The sequence below is a fragment of the Camelus bactrianus genome, chromosome 10 (genome assembly GCF_048773025.1).
Source record: "Camelus bactrianus isolate YW-2024 breed Bactrian camel chromosome 10, ASM4877302v1, whole genome shotgun sequence".
Taxonomy (NCBI): domain Eukaryota; kingdom Metazoa; phylum Chordata; class Mammalia; order Artiodactyla; family Camelidae; genus Camelus; species Camelus bactrianus.
The window spans coordinates 9,819,073-9,834,255 of NC_133548.1; the positions used below are offsets into that span (position 1 = coordinate 9,819,073).

General features: G+C 48.2%; 1 long non-coding RNA gene across 1 annotated transcript in view; it reads left to right on the plus strand.

Annotated features, from left to right (window-relative positions):
• Window positions 1-1,681: 1,681 nt before the first annotated feature.
• Window positions 1,682-15,183, plus strand: part of LOC141578829 (uncharacterized) — a 43,709-nt gene continuing 30,207 nt past the window's right edge. Inside the window, exons 1-2 of the long non-coding RNA XR_012509574.1 lie at window positions 1,682-1,999; window positions 2,694-2,728. This is a non-coding gene — a long non-coding RNA (uncharacterized LOC141578829). The remainder of the gene's footprint in view (window positions 2,000-2,693; window positions 2,729-15,183) is intronic.

Sequence of the window (15,183 nt, forward strand, 5' to 3'; positions counted from 1 at the left end):
GGGAAAGGGCTGCGGCCTGCGGGGGCCCTAAGCCTGGCTGAGGGGATTGAGGGGGACAGGGGCCACATCCCACCAAGCAGGCTCTGAGCGGTGCTGGGGTGAGGAGTGAGTGGGAAGTGGGGACCCCGCCCCAGTCCTTGCTCAGAGATGAAAAGCCAAATGAAACCCTCCATCTCCCCTGCTGGGATGAGGGGTGAGTTGGAGGTGACTCCCCACCGGAGGCATTTTACTAGCAAACACTGGATGGAGAGGGCTCCGCTGTGGGCGCCGGGTCTGCGTCGCTGTGTGTATGTGTGACATCTTTGTGTTGATGCATGTTGTTCCCAGAGGGGCTGAAAGAAATCCCTGGCTATTGAGGGTGAGGGGAGGTGGCCGGCATTCTGTGAAGCAGGTGGGGGAGGCATGTGGCTGGGAAAAGGTTCAGGTCCCTCATTCCAGGAAGGGCAGATGGAGGCAGACCTCGGTTCCTTGGGGCTTCTCGAAATCCTGGCCACACCAGGCAGGGGCGAAGTGGTTCCGACATGACAGTAATGTGAAATGTTGGAGGCTAAGAGGCTGAGTGGGCCTCCCAGCTGCACCCGATCCCCATCCCCGCCCTCTCTGCAGCTGGCGGTCCTCCAGCGCTGGGGCGGGGCTCTCCCTCCCAGGGCCTGATGAGGTTGTCTCAGCGGCTGCCAGATAGCATCCGCTTAGCTCCCGCATCCAACACTCCCCAGTCTCCTCTCAGTGAGGCTGGGAGGATTTGGGGATACTGGAATTGGTTCCCCAGAGGGCAGGGTCGAGGCCCAGGATCAGGGGCTGAGGACTCCCATCACACGTGCAATTGGGGGGCACACCCACCACCTCACACAGGATTCGGAGCTGTCTCCTCCCCTCCCCAGAGGTGACACCCAAGGTCTCAGCCAGCCCTTCCTGGCACCACCACCCCCCCGCCCCAAAACATCCATCCTTCCCCTGTGACTCTAGAAATTCCAGACTTTTCAATCCTTCCACCGTTTGTTTGATCATACAACAAATCTCTGCCCCACACTAAGCACCAGGGGTGCAGACACACGGTCCCCACCCTGCTTACACTCCAAGGACCTTCTGGATAACTTTTTTCTTAAAGACTCGGTGTTTAGGAAGCTTTTACTTGTCACACTAGGGGTGTTTATGAAGTGGCCCTTCATGGCCCTTGTCACCACGCTCGGTTTACGTAACCGCAGCGGGAGCCGGGGAAGGGGGTTTTTAGTGGGCACCTACCCAAGCCAGGGGGCGTGGCCTCCTTTAATCTTCCTAACCACCATAGGAAGTGGGTGCAGTTTTCCATTTCTCAGTCGAGGAAACTGAGGCTCAGAAAGAAACGTCTTTGGCCTCGGGAGGTTAAAACTAAGATTTGAACCCACATATCTCTCACTTTACAACCCTTGCCACCACCCTCCACCCCACCCTCCCCACCCCCGCTCGCCAAAAGCAAAGAAAACAAGCAAAAATACTGGCTTTTTATTTGATCTCGGGGGGGGTCTTCATTACAGACAAGGGTATAGTTTCTACTCTTTTCTGTTAATTTTTGGAAAATTGAAAGCAGTCCAGGACCTCAGGCGGCTGCCTGCCCCCATCCCAGTGGGAGGGATCCTGACCCTCCCTCCAACCCCCAAGCGTCCACCCCCTCCCCAGCCGCTGTCCTATAGGCGCCCACCCTCCTCTGTCTCCCCAAGCCCCTCCTCCCTGCCGCCCACCCTCCGCGAGTTAGCCTTCCTTCTACCCCTCCCAGGCCTCCAGCCCACTGTCCCCGCTCAGACCCCAGATCCCTGGCGGGAGTTTCCTGTGCCCAGCACCCGCACTTTCCATGACACAAGAGGAAGTCGGCTGAGCCGGGGTTGGGTTTTCCAGGCCGCCCGGCCGGGGTGGAGGCCGAAGGTGGGGGTGGGGAGGGGGTTAGCACCCCCCAGGGCCGTGTCAGTACCTCCTCGGCCTCCGCGGGAGAGGCGCCTGCCTGCGCTGCCCGGGCCCACACCAGGTAACCACGGGGGCTGCGTGTGTCTGTCACTCGGTCATCCAGCGATGTCTCAGCCCCTCCGGGCTCCCTGACTCCCCGGAGCCCCCGGGATTTGCCCTCTTCGCCCGGGGTCAAGGGGCCACAGGGAACGCATGGGCAGGGGAGGAGCTGAGGGCTGGGACCGAGGGAGGGGCCGCGGGAGGAGAGGAAAGAGGCTGAGAAATGTGACTGGTGCGTAGTAGGACCTCAGCATTTGTTAAATGAGTGGATGTATCTCTGGGATGGTTCCAAAAGACCGCGGGATGGCCCGGTGGCCAGAGGCGGTACCTCTGCTCTGAGATGAGTGTGAAGAGCCCTGCCCCTATTTGTTTGTTGAATGACTCAGTGACCGGAATCCTTGAAAACTTGTACTTGGCAGAGGGGAGGGGGGGTTGCCCTAAGAAGAGCAGGATTGGCAGCATCCTTCCCCTGCTCCACACCTCAGGAAGTGCACCCCCTCCCCCACTTTTGCTCCAGCTGGATCAGATTATTAGTGAGAGGTGGGGAGAGGGGAGAAGGAGGGACATAACATTTGGCTCTGGATCTGGGTGGACAGCTGAGATGTGCAGATGTGGTGGAGGGGTCCCACCTCTGCCCCAGGTGGCCACTCAGGGCTTCAGCTGACTTATCTGCAAACTGGGATTGTATGATCCTGAGACTGGTTTTCTTGTTCTAGGACCCACGTCCCAGGCTGCACCATCAGAGTTGGAGGTAGGGGATTTGTATGCTCTGGAACCTGGAGGGTTTGATTCTTTCTGTTGGGTGAGAGGGTGTCAAATGCCAGGGCTTTGGGCGAAGGACAGAGTGTGAATTGGAGGTTGTCCTGGATAGGGGCATGCTGGCTCTGTACGGTGGCTCAGTGTGTACACTTTCCTGGAATCTTAGGTGGGAGTGGGGCTGCCCTCGAGGGCTTTGCAGTCTGGAGGGACAGGTCGAAGTCCCCTACCCCCAGCTGTCCCATCCCTTCTGGGAGTCAGGTTTTGCTATCTGATGACTCTGGCTTCACATCCTTGTGGTGAAATCTTGAGTCAAGGACCCAAGCAAATTATCTAAAAATCCTCATCTGTCCGATGTGATAGTTCGAAGATGAAGTAGAATAACCCACATAAAGAGTGAAGCACACTGGTAATGAGAGCTATTATGATGATAATTTCAGGGCTGGGGGGTGTGTATAGGGCCTACGGGCCTGGAAACTAGCTTTACTCTGACTAGATGGGTGACCTTGGGCTAGTCATTTCCCCTTTCTGAAACTGATCATCTTCCTCTATAAGATGTGGGTAGGGAAGGAGCCCTGCGTTGCAGGGCTTCTGGAAGGTTCTATTATAATGACATGAAGGGTTTGTAAACCCTAGTGCACTCCCCTGAGTGAGTGTGAAGACTGGTCAGCTCAGGCCTCTTCCACCCCCACCCCCTCCAGGGCCTATTCACATTTCTTCCCGGGCTGTTTGCCTGGAGGCCCAGCAGATGCCCTGGTGTGTACTGACCTGCCCTTTTCACTCCCACCCCCACCGGGGCTGCTTCAGGCCTCCCCATGGTGGGTATGCAAGGAACACATCCCACAGCCCATGGCCTGTGTGTGCATCTGAGGACTTAGTGTGTACGGTTTCTCTTCTGTTGCTCCTGTGAGTAGGATTGGACTTGTTCGACCACAGGGCATGAGTTTTGATAGAGAAAATGAGGCCCCTAGTAGATAGAGTAGGACAAGTGTTAACCAAGCCCGTTGTTCAGATGAAGTAACAGCATCAGAGAGGTTAGGTGAATTTCCCAAGACGCACAGCTAACAGTGAGGTTTGGACTGAACTCCCAAGTCTTCTGGTCTGTGGGCGACCCTTTCTCAGCACAGCCTCTCTCTTATCTCAGGCTGATGCTTCTCTGCCCTTTGACGGGTTTGAACCTGGACATATGAAACAGACTGATAAGCACTGCCCTCCTCCCCACCAACCCTGAGTCTAGTGGGGACACCACCCAACAGGCAACTGGGACAGTCCATGGCTAAGCCTTCAGGAAGAGGTGTGTCCAATTCAACCTCTGGGGAAGTCAAAGAAGGCTTCCTGGAAGGGGTGACATCCAAGCTGAGACCCGGAGTGAGCAGGAGTTTGCCACTTTGGTAGGCTGGTTTTCCAGGCTGAGGGCAAAGGCTGTTGAGTCCTGTTAGTGCAATAACCATGTTGCTACAGGTGAGAAGGGTCTAGAAGTTGGAGGAGCTGGGTATCAGTCCTGACTCAGCCCTTTTTCGCCTCTGTACCTTGGGTTGAATATCTCCCCTCACCCAGCCCGAGATGGTCCCTGAGATTCCTCAATCTGGGAGTTGAGGCTTGGGATCTTATTTAAGGAATACATTCACAGGAATCTGAAAACTCCATACAACCTTTTTTTGAAGGCAAAATGGCAAAAGTTACATTTTTTTAAAAAAGCGCCTACACAGTGTTACTTTTAGAGATCGCTCTTATATTTCCCAGGGTGCAAGTCAGTATACTTAAGGGTGTTTAGGAAGCCACCAAGGGATAATAAAAAATGGAAAGACAAGGCAAAGGGCAAATCAGTTTCATCCTAACCCCACTCTGGAATACGATACAGTGAAGAGAGAGGACATAGATCACAAGGTACTGACTCGAAGGGATAGCTGTTCTGAAAAAAACTACATTTCAGAACAGTTTGTATATTGCAATTTTATTTTCATAAAATAAAAATATGAGTGAACTGAATAGTTAGATAAAATGTTTCTACAATCACAGAGAAAGGTTTTGCAGAATATTCATCAAAATAATGATAACATGAGTTATGGGCGATAGGGTTTGGTAGCGATGGAAGAGCGAGGTTGGGTTGAGCTTTTCTTTTTATTTTATGCACCTCTTTATTGTTGAGCTTTTCTTTCAAAGACTGTATATTATGATTTTATGATACATTTAAAAATAACATAAAAGGGATCTGCAGGAAAATTTTTAAAGATGAAAGTCCCAGGTATTTATGGTATCATTATATATGACATATAACATTTTTATTATATGATTTTCCTTAATAATAAAAATAATGCATGCTTATTAAAAAAAATCAAGTACAGAAAAAATAAAACTACCCAGAATTTTATCATCTAGTATGACCCCTGTTAACATATCAGGGCATGTATTTTTATTCATTTTCAATTTTCATTTATAATTATAAAGATTTTACTTCCTTTCAAAATTAGCATCATATATGATATATATGTCTTTATATACATAAAAGATATATATATGTGTTTATATATAAGATATATGCTTACATTTGTAACCTGCTTTTTCTCTTACAATATATGTTGAGTGTCTTCCCACATCATAGACTTACATAACATGGCTTTTAAATGGTTGTACAATGGTTTAAAAGATGTCCTGCTGATACATAAAAGTCCTGATGTTTGTTTAACTACTTCCTATTACTGGACATTTGTATTGTTTACTCTCTCTCTTTTTTGTTATTAAAAATAACTCTGTGATAAGTATTTTTACACAAACATCTTTTTTCATATCTTTATTTCCTTTAAGTAGAATTATTTGAATCAATGGTTATGGTCATTTGAAACACCAAAAGCCCTTTTAGAAAGTGCAGTTCGTTCTAGTAACTCTGAATGCTGAGTGGCTGAGTTTACATAAAAAGGAGCACAACCCAAGTGGGTTTTTTTTTTTAATTCTGTGAGCATTTCAGGCCCTCTTTCCCCCGACAGTCAGTGTGGGAAGGGTTCAGGCACATCTCGGAGGGCAAATCTGAGATAACGTGAAGACACAATTTTGATGATTTACTGAGTGTTGAGGGCTCTCCTATGATGACTTCTGTTTGTCTAGTGATCTGGACCCAGTGTGGGGTTCTGAAGAGCCGAGGCTGCTGGCCCTGTTTCAGAGACGAGGAGACTGAAGTTCTGAGAGATGTAGGGCTAGGCCTGGGTGTGGTCAGCCTTGGCCTGGAGGAAGAGGCAGGTTGACAGAGGCATCCAGAGAGAGATCAGCTCTGGTCCGGTGTGGAGGGCGGGAGGGGCAACCCAGAGCCGCCACCCAGTCCAGCCCGCAGGGAGCCCTCACCTAGCTGTGCACCCCAGCAAGCCCTGAAACTTCAGGATGGGTTCCATGTCCTTAATTCTGCTGAGGGCAGGGCCATGTTGGGCTGATCCTGTGAGATGGTCTGGAAGCATGTATTTATTGGCTCTGTATCTGGTGGCAATGGTAATGATGATGGTGATGAGGATGGTGAAGATGATGGTGGTGATGATGTCAGTAATAATGACAAAGATGCTGATGAGGATGTGAATGTTTACCACTTACTAAGGGCCTGCCCGGTGCTAGGGGCTCTGAGTTTGTCTTAATTTAGTATACCAGACAATAAATTACTAGCACACCAAAGCCATGACTTATGAGAGTGATATAAAATGTTATTTTTAGATTATTTAGCTAAAACTGCTGAGCTGATCTAAGGGGAAAACCTGAATGACTACTTGGCACTTGGGTAAGGTAAATATCATGAAGGTGGAATTTAAATACTTGGCATTTGGGACCATTAGGGACAGATACCATTATTACCCCGACTTTGCAGAGGAGCGAGTGGAGGCTGAGAGTTTCATTAGCCTGAGATCATCCAATATGCATGGGGCAGAGTTGGGACTGGAACTCAGATGCCTAATTTACAAAACGTTCTCTTGAAATATAAAGTACACCCAGAAAAGTGCGTATATCACACATGCATAGCTACAGTGACTTCACAAACTGAACTCACCCATGTAACCAGCACCCAGATCAAGAAACAGCCTGATCAGCCCCCGGAGGCCCTCCCTCGTCCTGTGCTCCCTCCCCACCCAGGTATCCGCTATCCTGACTTCTATCAGCATAGATTGGTTTTGCTGGTTCTTGAGCTTTATCTACATGGTATCACACAGTTTATACTTTTTTCACTCAGCGGCATGCTCACGAGAGCCATCCACGTTACTGTGTGCGGCAGGAGTTTGTTCTTTGTTGGGTATAGGATTCCACTGTGTGATGATACCACACTCTATTCATCCATTCTACTGTGATGGGCATCTAGGTCGTACAGAGTCCACTTTTTTTTTTTTTTAACTTTGAAGCTCTGCTGCCACCCACAGATGCCTGCACAGAAAAGAGTAGTCAGGACTTTCTCTAAAGAGCTAGAGACCAAGGAGGGGTGTGAAATACACAAACCCACAATTACAGAGGCAGGTGCTTTTCTAATCGCAGAGCGGCCTTGAGGTGGCCTGGGTGGTAAGTGGTTTGGACAATCTTACTGCTTCCCTTGTGGCATTGCATTTAAAGCTCTTTCCCCCCCACTCCCCGGCCCGCAGCATCTCACAGCCCCAGGGGGCATGGCTGGGGTAGGGGTGTCTTGTCCCCACGCTATCGACGAGGAAACTGAGGCTAAGGGAAGTGACTTCAACACTGCCGGGCGAAAAGGCAGCAGAACCAGGATCTGAACTCGGGACTGCTGATATGAAGTCCTTGGCTGTTTCTGTTTGTACCTTCTTCCAGCTGCCTGGTAAATCCAGGGGGCCGGCCAGCCTGTGGAGACCCTCATAGCCTGGGGAATCCAGCCGCCTTCTGAGAAAGAGTTAAAACCAAAACAAGTCGCGGGCTTTTTGGAGTGGGAAGCTGTCTCTTTTCTTTCTTTCTTTCTTTTTTTTTTTAATGGGGAAGGTAATTAGGTTTATTTATTTATTTTAATGGCAGGACTGGGGATTGAACCCAGGACCTCGTGCGTGCCTAAGCATAACACTCTACCGCTGAGTTATACCCTCCTACTCCTCCAAGCCACTTTAAATTTCATTTGCAAAAGGGCCTTGCCACCCTCCAGGGGAGGACTGTGATCACCTTGATCAGTAAAAGCCTCTGACTGTCAGTTCTCACTGAGCCCTGAACTTTCATGTTCACGTTGTAGCCGAGATCTCATAACCACCCCGGGAGGAAGGCAGCACGGATAACAAATATTTGCCCCATGTTTCAGAGACGGGAAGTGACTCACCCACAGTCCCTTGGCGGGTTAAGGAACCAATCGGGACAGGGGCTCCTGATTCTCAACCCAAGAGGATACCCGCCTCCTTGCTACACTGGGCCGTGTCCACTAGGGGAGGCCTGCTTGTAAGGCACAGCCCACAATGGGGCCTTGGGGCCTGAACACAGGAACATGGAGGCCCAAAGATGCTAGGGGGCTTCCAACAAGAGAGGTCAGGCCGGGTGGGACCCACGGCTCCTGCACCCACTGTCTGCAGGATGGGCCTCGGTGGGGAGCCTGGGGGATGAGGGTCACAGAGAACCTCAAGATAGACTGGTTCTAGGGCAGCCTCTCTGGTGGGGACACAGTGGGGACAGGAACCTCTTTTTAACATCTGGAAAGCTCTGCCACTCACCAGCTGAGCAACCTCTGTCAAATGGGAATGATAATAGCTCCTACTTCATTGGAGTGAGGATTAAATTAGGCAAAGCAGGTAAATCTGGGAGGAGACACCCCCCCCAGCCCCCAAACTCTGCTAGTGGGGGTGGTGTGGTGCAGGTCGGGCGTGCGGTGGCCCCGGGGAAAGGTGAACCGAGATACTCCCCCACCCCAGTATTCCAGAGAGGAAGGTGCTGTGACTGTGAGAAACATGATCCAACTCACAAGCAGATGGAACCAGCACTTAAACTGGGATCATCAGGGTTGTTCCCTTGATTTTGTGAAAAGGCCGCTCTGCTAGGTTTTCACAGGCCAGAAGGTAAAATGTGTCCCCATGGCCTGTAAGCCACACCTGCTGGTGGGCTTGCATGGGGGTTGGGGCGCACTGGGAAGCCCCTGGCCTGGGTTGTGTGTGTGTCTAGGGGCCAGGGCCTGCCTTGAGGGGGGTCGCTCTCAGGGCCTGTCCTTGGCACCCCTGTGAGGCTGGTCTGCTCAACATGCAGGGTGGGCCTGGCCCTGATGACACAAACACTGGGGAGGAAGGCGCTGGCTTGATGTTGGGGCAACGTGCCCAGGGTGAGGGCTGGGTGGGGCATGGGAAGGACTGTGGGGGGGGCGGAAGGAAGCTGGAGCTGGTGCTGCCCCCGCTCTCACCCTCAGTCAGGCCCTGGCCCAAGGCTTCCTCCCCCAGGAAGCCCTCCTTGGTTTCCACCCTGCAGTGAGGTATGGGCTGCCCCATCTCCCTCCATCTTTTCTCCTCTATGCTCCCTTCTGACTTCCCTTCTCTGACATGGGGGTTGAACAGAAAAGCTGAAGTCGAAAATTCAGTAATCCTGAGAGCTCATGCCTCTGCAGGCTCTGCTAAAGGTATAGCCATTGTGGCCACAGGTTGTACTGAGAGGTTCCAGGTCAAATCCGGGTAATAGATCTATGGAGAGAATAGGAGATTTAAAACACGAATGAGGATTTCTCATGAGGCGTCCTCTGCTAGACTAGGTGTCCTGGATCTCTGAAGAGGGAGGCTGGGGCTGGGGACTGATGCTGGGTTGGGGGTGTCAGGGAGCAGAGGGGCTTTCCCTGCCTTTTTGAGGTCCAGGTAAGGACGCAGAGCCATTGCCTCTGCTGGTGGGGTCTTTCAGCCTGTAGACACTGCAGAGCACTTAAGAGAGCTGCTTTTGGGGGGTCCTATTACCCACTGGCCCCAAGTTGGGAGTGAATCTAAAAGGAGGGGCCTTTGGGGCCCAGCTGAGGACCTCCCTTTGTTCTGCCCAGGGTTTGGGGGGCCCTGGGAGAGGAGATGAGGCATCTCAGGGGCAGCCAAAATGACACCAATAAGGTTGGGTGGTCCAGCCACAGAGCTTGGGATGGAACTCCAGGCCCAGCAAATCTCGGAGGCTGCTGGGCCTCCAGCCTGGTTTCTGCTAACTTGGGCTGCCCATGACCAGGCCGATTCTAGGTGTACCCTGAGCCCAGGGTGGGGCCTGTCCTGACCTCGGGGTCCAGTTTGCTCTTCAGGGTTCCATGAGCTGCCTGCTGTCATGCGTGTGCATTTGTGCATTTTTCTGGGGAGAAGGCACATACTTTCAGTCCAGGTCTCCGTGCCCCTGGTGCAGGGCGAGGCCGAGCAGCGTGGAAGCATGGTTTCGTGTTTTGTTGGTCTGCTGGGCTTTGCTGCAGAGAATGCACCTTCTCTTCACGGCGGAAACTGCTGCCTGGGGACCCGGACTTTGTGCTTTTGGTCTGGGCTCTGCGTGCAATTGATTATTCTGCCAGAGATTACAGCTTGCCTGCATTTCCGTGGCTCCCAACTCCTGTGATGAAGAGCCTCTGGCATGGTGCTGGCTGCCAGGGCTGGAGGTGACAGGGACCCCATTGTACAGAGAAGGGGACTGGGGACCGGCACAGGTCACAAGGCCAATGTGGAACCATGTCTGGGACTCTGGGTTCTGGGTCCCAGACCCTTTCATGCCATTATCCCCGAAGCTCGTAGGCTTTCCCTGTTGCCATGACAACAGCAGAACAGGCGCTGGATGAGTTAATATTTACTAGTCCTTTCCCTGCGTCAAATCCGTCAGCTGTTTCATCAACTGCTTGCCACAACCCTGCAAGCCTGGGCTCTCGTCCCCATGCTGTGGCCGCTGCCCAATGTGGACGGATGACCAGGTCAAGGTCCTGTTGTCGGATCCCAAAGCCCCTGCATTTTCACGGCCTCTTTCTGCATCACCTCCGGCTTCTCACACGCCAGTCAACAACCCACTCATTTCAAGCAAAACTAAATCCAGCGCCTCAGAAGTGTGCCGGGCTAAGCAGATCTGACACCGGGTCTCAGCGGTCCTCTCCCTTTGGTTGACAAAGAGCCCTCTCAGGCTTTGTCTGAGGCCCTGGGGGATTTGGGGAGCTTGGAGATCAGGAGAGGGACTGAGACATAACAGGGCTGAGAAATGGCCCAACCTCACGCTGGAAGAGGGTGTTACGTCCTGGCCCTTTTCGATGGTAAATGTTTCTTTTTTGTTCCCCAGGTGTGTGGCCTGGACCTGTGGGTTTGAGAGCACTTGGAATGATGAGGCCATGCTTTGGGGGAACTTATGCAAGCAGGGTGGGGACAGCCACTGCCAGGTTCTCAGAGGAAAAAATAAATCTCTAAGTGACAGAAATGTGATAGATCTGTTATCAGCTATGTGAACTGTGAAACGCAAGTTCCTCTCCTGTTTGCTCTGACAATGAAAAAACTCACAGACATTTTATAGGAAATTTAGAAAACCAAAAGGGACCGCTTCCCCTGCCAGGTAACCTGTCGCCATTACCCTGGTGTATTTGCAGCTGTGCTGGGCCTGAGTTCCCCGGTGGGCAAGGGGAAAGGGAGCCTTTTCCATCCCATCCAGCCCGTACCCGCAAGCCCAGCAGGGCAGGCCCCTCTCGGGGCAGCCATGGTCCCCATGCTGCCCTCTTCCTAACCCTCCATCCCCAAGGTCAGGGAGCCTAGTTTTCTTTTCTTAACTACGTTTTTTTTTCTGATTAGAAAAAAAATAATTCTCATTCCCTACTCATTGTACAAAAATTGGAAGATACATAAAATATATAGAAAAAATTGAAATCACCCCCAGAAGCCCATCACTCAAAGACCAGCACCCTGCTAATGCCTTCACTTATGTGTCCCTGAGTGCCCGGATTTAACCTGACTGACCTCTTTAGCACAGCCAATCAAACATGCTTATTTATTTCAGCTGTGCTTTTTTGTTTTTCAAGCATTTTTATGATTATAAAGGTTGCAGGCTCCCTGGAGAAAATTTGGAAAGCACAGAAAGGTATTTTCTTGCTTCTTTAAACAAAGAAAGAAAACTCATGTATCCCGCCTCCCCAAGGTGACCACTGTTAGTTTGGAAAAGCACCTTCCTGTCTTTTGGGACTTTTAAAAAAGCTCATGTTTAAAGCGTATATTTCCCCAGTCAAGAGTACTTTCAGTAGAAGATGCTGGGTCTTGGTCTCACCTGCAATAGTATGAATAAACATTTCCCATGTTAATAAAAGCCGTGACTCTAGTGTACGGTCTGTCTGTGCTCAGACTGCCCACCTCTGTGCAGGCAACGTCTCGCTTAATTTTCTCACCACCTTAGGAGGCAGGGCTGGTGTTAATTTCACAGGTGAGGACACTGAGGTGACCTTGACTGAGGTGGGAGAGCTGGCTCGCTTTGGCTCTGAGGTCCCGTGCTCTAATCACAAGGTTATGTCTCTTTCTCCGAGTTTTTAATAACCTTTCTAATTCTTTGTAAAAGCAGCAAATGACCACTGTTAACAATTCAGAAATTGCTGAACAGCATAAAAGAATATTAAGAATCCCATCACCCTGTGATATTTATTTCTGACATTTGACAGCATTTTGTGCATATGTTGCTCCCATATTTTTATAGTTGATGTCATTCTCACTGGTCAGTTTTGAATGATTTTAAAAAAAGTCTAATCTTACATCATAGGTATTTTTCAAGTAGACTCTCTTGGAAAAACATAAGTTTTATTGACAGTTTATCAGAGTGAGTGAGTGTAACCACTTCCCAGAGGCTGGGCTCTCTTTCTGAAGGTATCAATCACTCGGGGATAGAGGAACTTTCTACATAAAACTGTTTCTGTATTTCTGATCATTTCTTTAGGTTCTGTTCCCAGAAACTGGATTACGGGGCTGAGGGTTTTTACAGCTCTTAATTCCTACTGCCGGATTATGTTACAGAGGGTCGGTCACTCACTCCGTATTCTTACATTAGTAGCATCCCCTTCACTTCGAACTAGATGAATATGAAATACTACTTTGGTTTAATTTGCATTCCTTTTATCCCTAGTGAAGCTGAATTTTTTTTTTAACATTTTTTATTGAGTCATAGTCATTTTACAATGTTGTGTCAAATTCCAGTGTAGAGCAGAATTTTTCAGTTATACATGAACATACATATACTCATCGTTACATTTTTTCTCGCTGTGAGCTACCACAAGATCTTGTATGTATTTCCCGAAGTTGAATTTTTAAAAAAAGTGTTTCTTAGTCACTTGTACGTCTTCTTTTGGAAATGATCTAAGCGCTTTCCAGTCAAACTTTCTTTGATGATAGAAATGGTCTGTATCTGCACTATTTAATAGCATAGGATAGGATGTTAAATAAAAGTGTGGCCAAGGAGCCCTGGAAATGTGATTAGTTTGATGGAGAAACAGAATTTTTAGCTTTAAATTTAATTAATTTATTTAGGACTTCAAATCTAAATTAATTCAGATCTAAATTTAAATAGCCACATGTGGCTGGTGGCTAGCATGTTGGAGAGCCCAGAGCCTTTCCTCAATTATGTGTTGGCGTCTCAGTGGGTGTTTTGTATTGATTTGTATAAGCTCTTTATATATTACGGCTATAATCTTTTGTCATATTGGTTGCAGCTATTTTCCCCAGGTTGCAACTTGACCTTTACTTTTTTGGTTTTCATTGTTTATAGAGTATCAAAATGTTAGCTAGCCAGATCTCGTGATCTTTTCTTTTGTGGTTTCTCCCATAGCTTTAGGCTTAGAAAGTCCTCCCCCTCACAGAGGTTTGATAAATACTCTCATCAACTTTATTCGAGTATTTCTGTGATTTTTTTTTCTTTAGCCCTTTAATCCACCCAGAATTAATTCTGCTGTGTGGTATGAGGTGCGGCATATCTTAGTCATCTCTGTGCCTGGCGTAGAATATGCACTGAGTATATTTTATCTCAGATGGGACACTTCGGTGCCTGCAGATTAGGTGGGTGGGTGGGGGGAGTGGATAAGCAAGGTGAAATTAGATAGAGGATAAAATACTGCTGCTTCAAACATTAACGTGTTTTTAAATTGTGATGTTTATAAAGATTTTAATGACATTAGAAAATGACTCTGATACAGCGTTATTTTTTAAGGAAAAATACAAAATCATTCCTTGAGTGTAATATCGACTACATTTTAAAATGCAGTGAAAAAATACAGTGAAAATATTGGAAGAAATATTCTAAAACATTAATGGTAATTGTCTTTGGGTGGTTGGTATTTTTTTTTCCTGCTTCTTAACATTCCTGTATTTCTCCAGTTGACTACGGTCCTTTGATGATCAGAAATGTTAAATATAGCACTTGGAGAGACAATGCATGATCTCTTGATAGCTCTAATGTCCATGGCCGCCATCTGCCAAGTCAGCAATTCACATGGCCAAGCTCTGGGTGTAGGGTGAGTGGGTTGTGGTGGGGTAGGGTCCTAGCTGGCTTTTGGTTCAGGTAAACTGGGATTAGACTCCCTTCTCAGCTTATAGCATGTGATAGTCTCAGGCAAGAGAAAACCTGGTGTGGTTTTCCCATCTCTAAAATAAAAATAAGGGGGCAGGGTATAGCTCGGTGGTAGAGTGCATGCTTAGCACACACAGCATGGAGGAGGTCCTGGGTTCAATCCCTAGTACCTCCTCTAAAAATAAATAAATAAGCCTAATTACCTTCTTCCCCACCAAAACACAAAAAAATAAATTAAATAAAAATAAAAATGATAATGACTTTGTGTGGGGGCCTGTGGGGGTATATTGTTTTGTTGTTAATTACACACACACACACATATACACAGTATATATGTGCAAAATTCTGTGTACCATTGAAACATATTCAAAGAACACCAACATAAACTTTTTAAAAAGCAGCATTTCTTCATCTCTATTATTCTCCACCAAGCCTACCCTGCAGATGTAACCACAGCTAAAAGTTTGCTTTGGATTTTTATTTACTTGTTTATTTACAAAATGGGACATTATATTTACACACATATGTACTATATCATTGCTTCCTTTTTTTTCACCTCCCAATAAACTATAAGTGACTTTCCATGGCAGAATATGTGGATGATCTTCTCTTTAATGTCTGCACGGCTGTCCAAAATATGAGTGTGCTATGATTTATTTTATCCTTTTCTTTGTCAGCATTTAGTCTGTTTACAAGGAGAGCTCAGCAAGCATGTCTTTAGGCACATGTGTTTCGTATCTTTTAGGATGGACTTCCGGTTGTCGTGTCGCTTTCTGTGTATGAGCATTTAAAATTTTGAAAGATAATGCTGATGCCAAAGAGGTTCTTTTAAGAAAGATCAACCAGTGGACGTGATTACTGTCATGGTAGGAACGCTTTGATTGTCCCCCATCTCCTCAATGCTGGATGTAACCCATAGTTTTAACTTCTATCAGTATGATAGCTATAAAACATCCAGTTGTGTTTCAAATTTTTATTTCTTTAATTTTCAGGGAA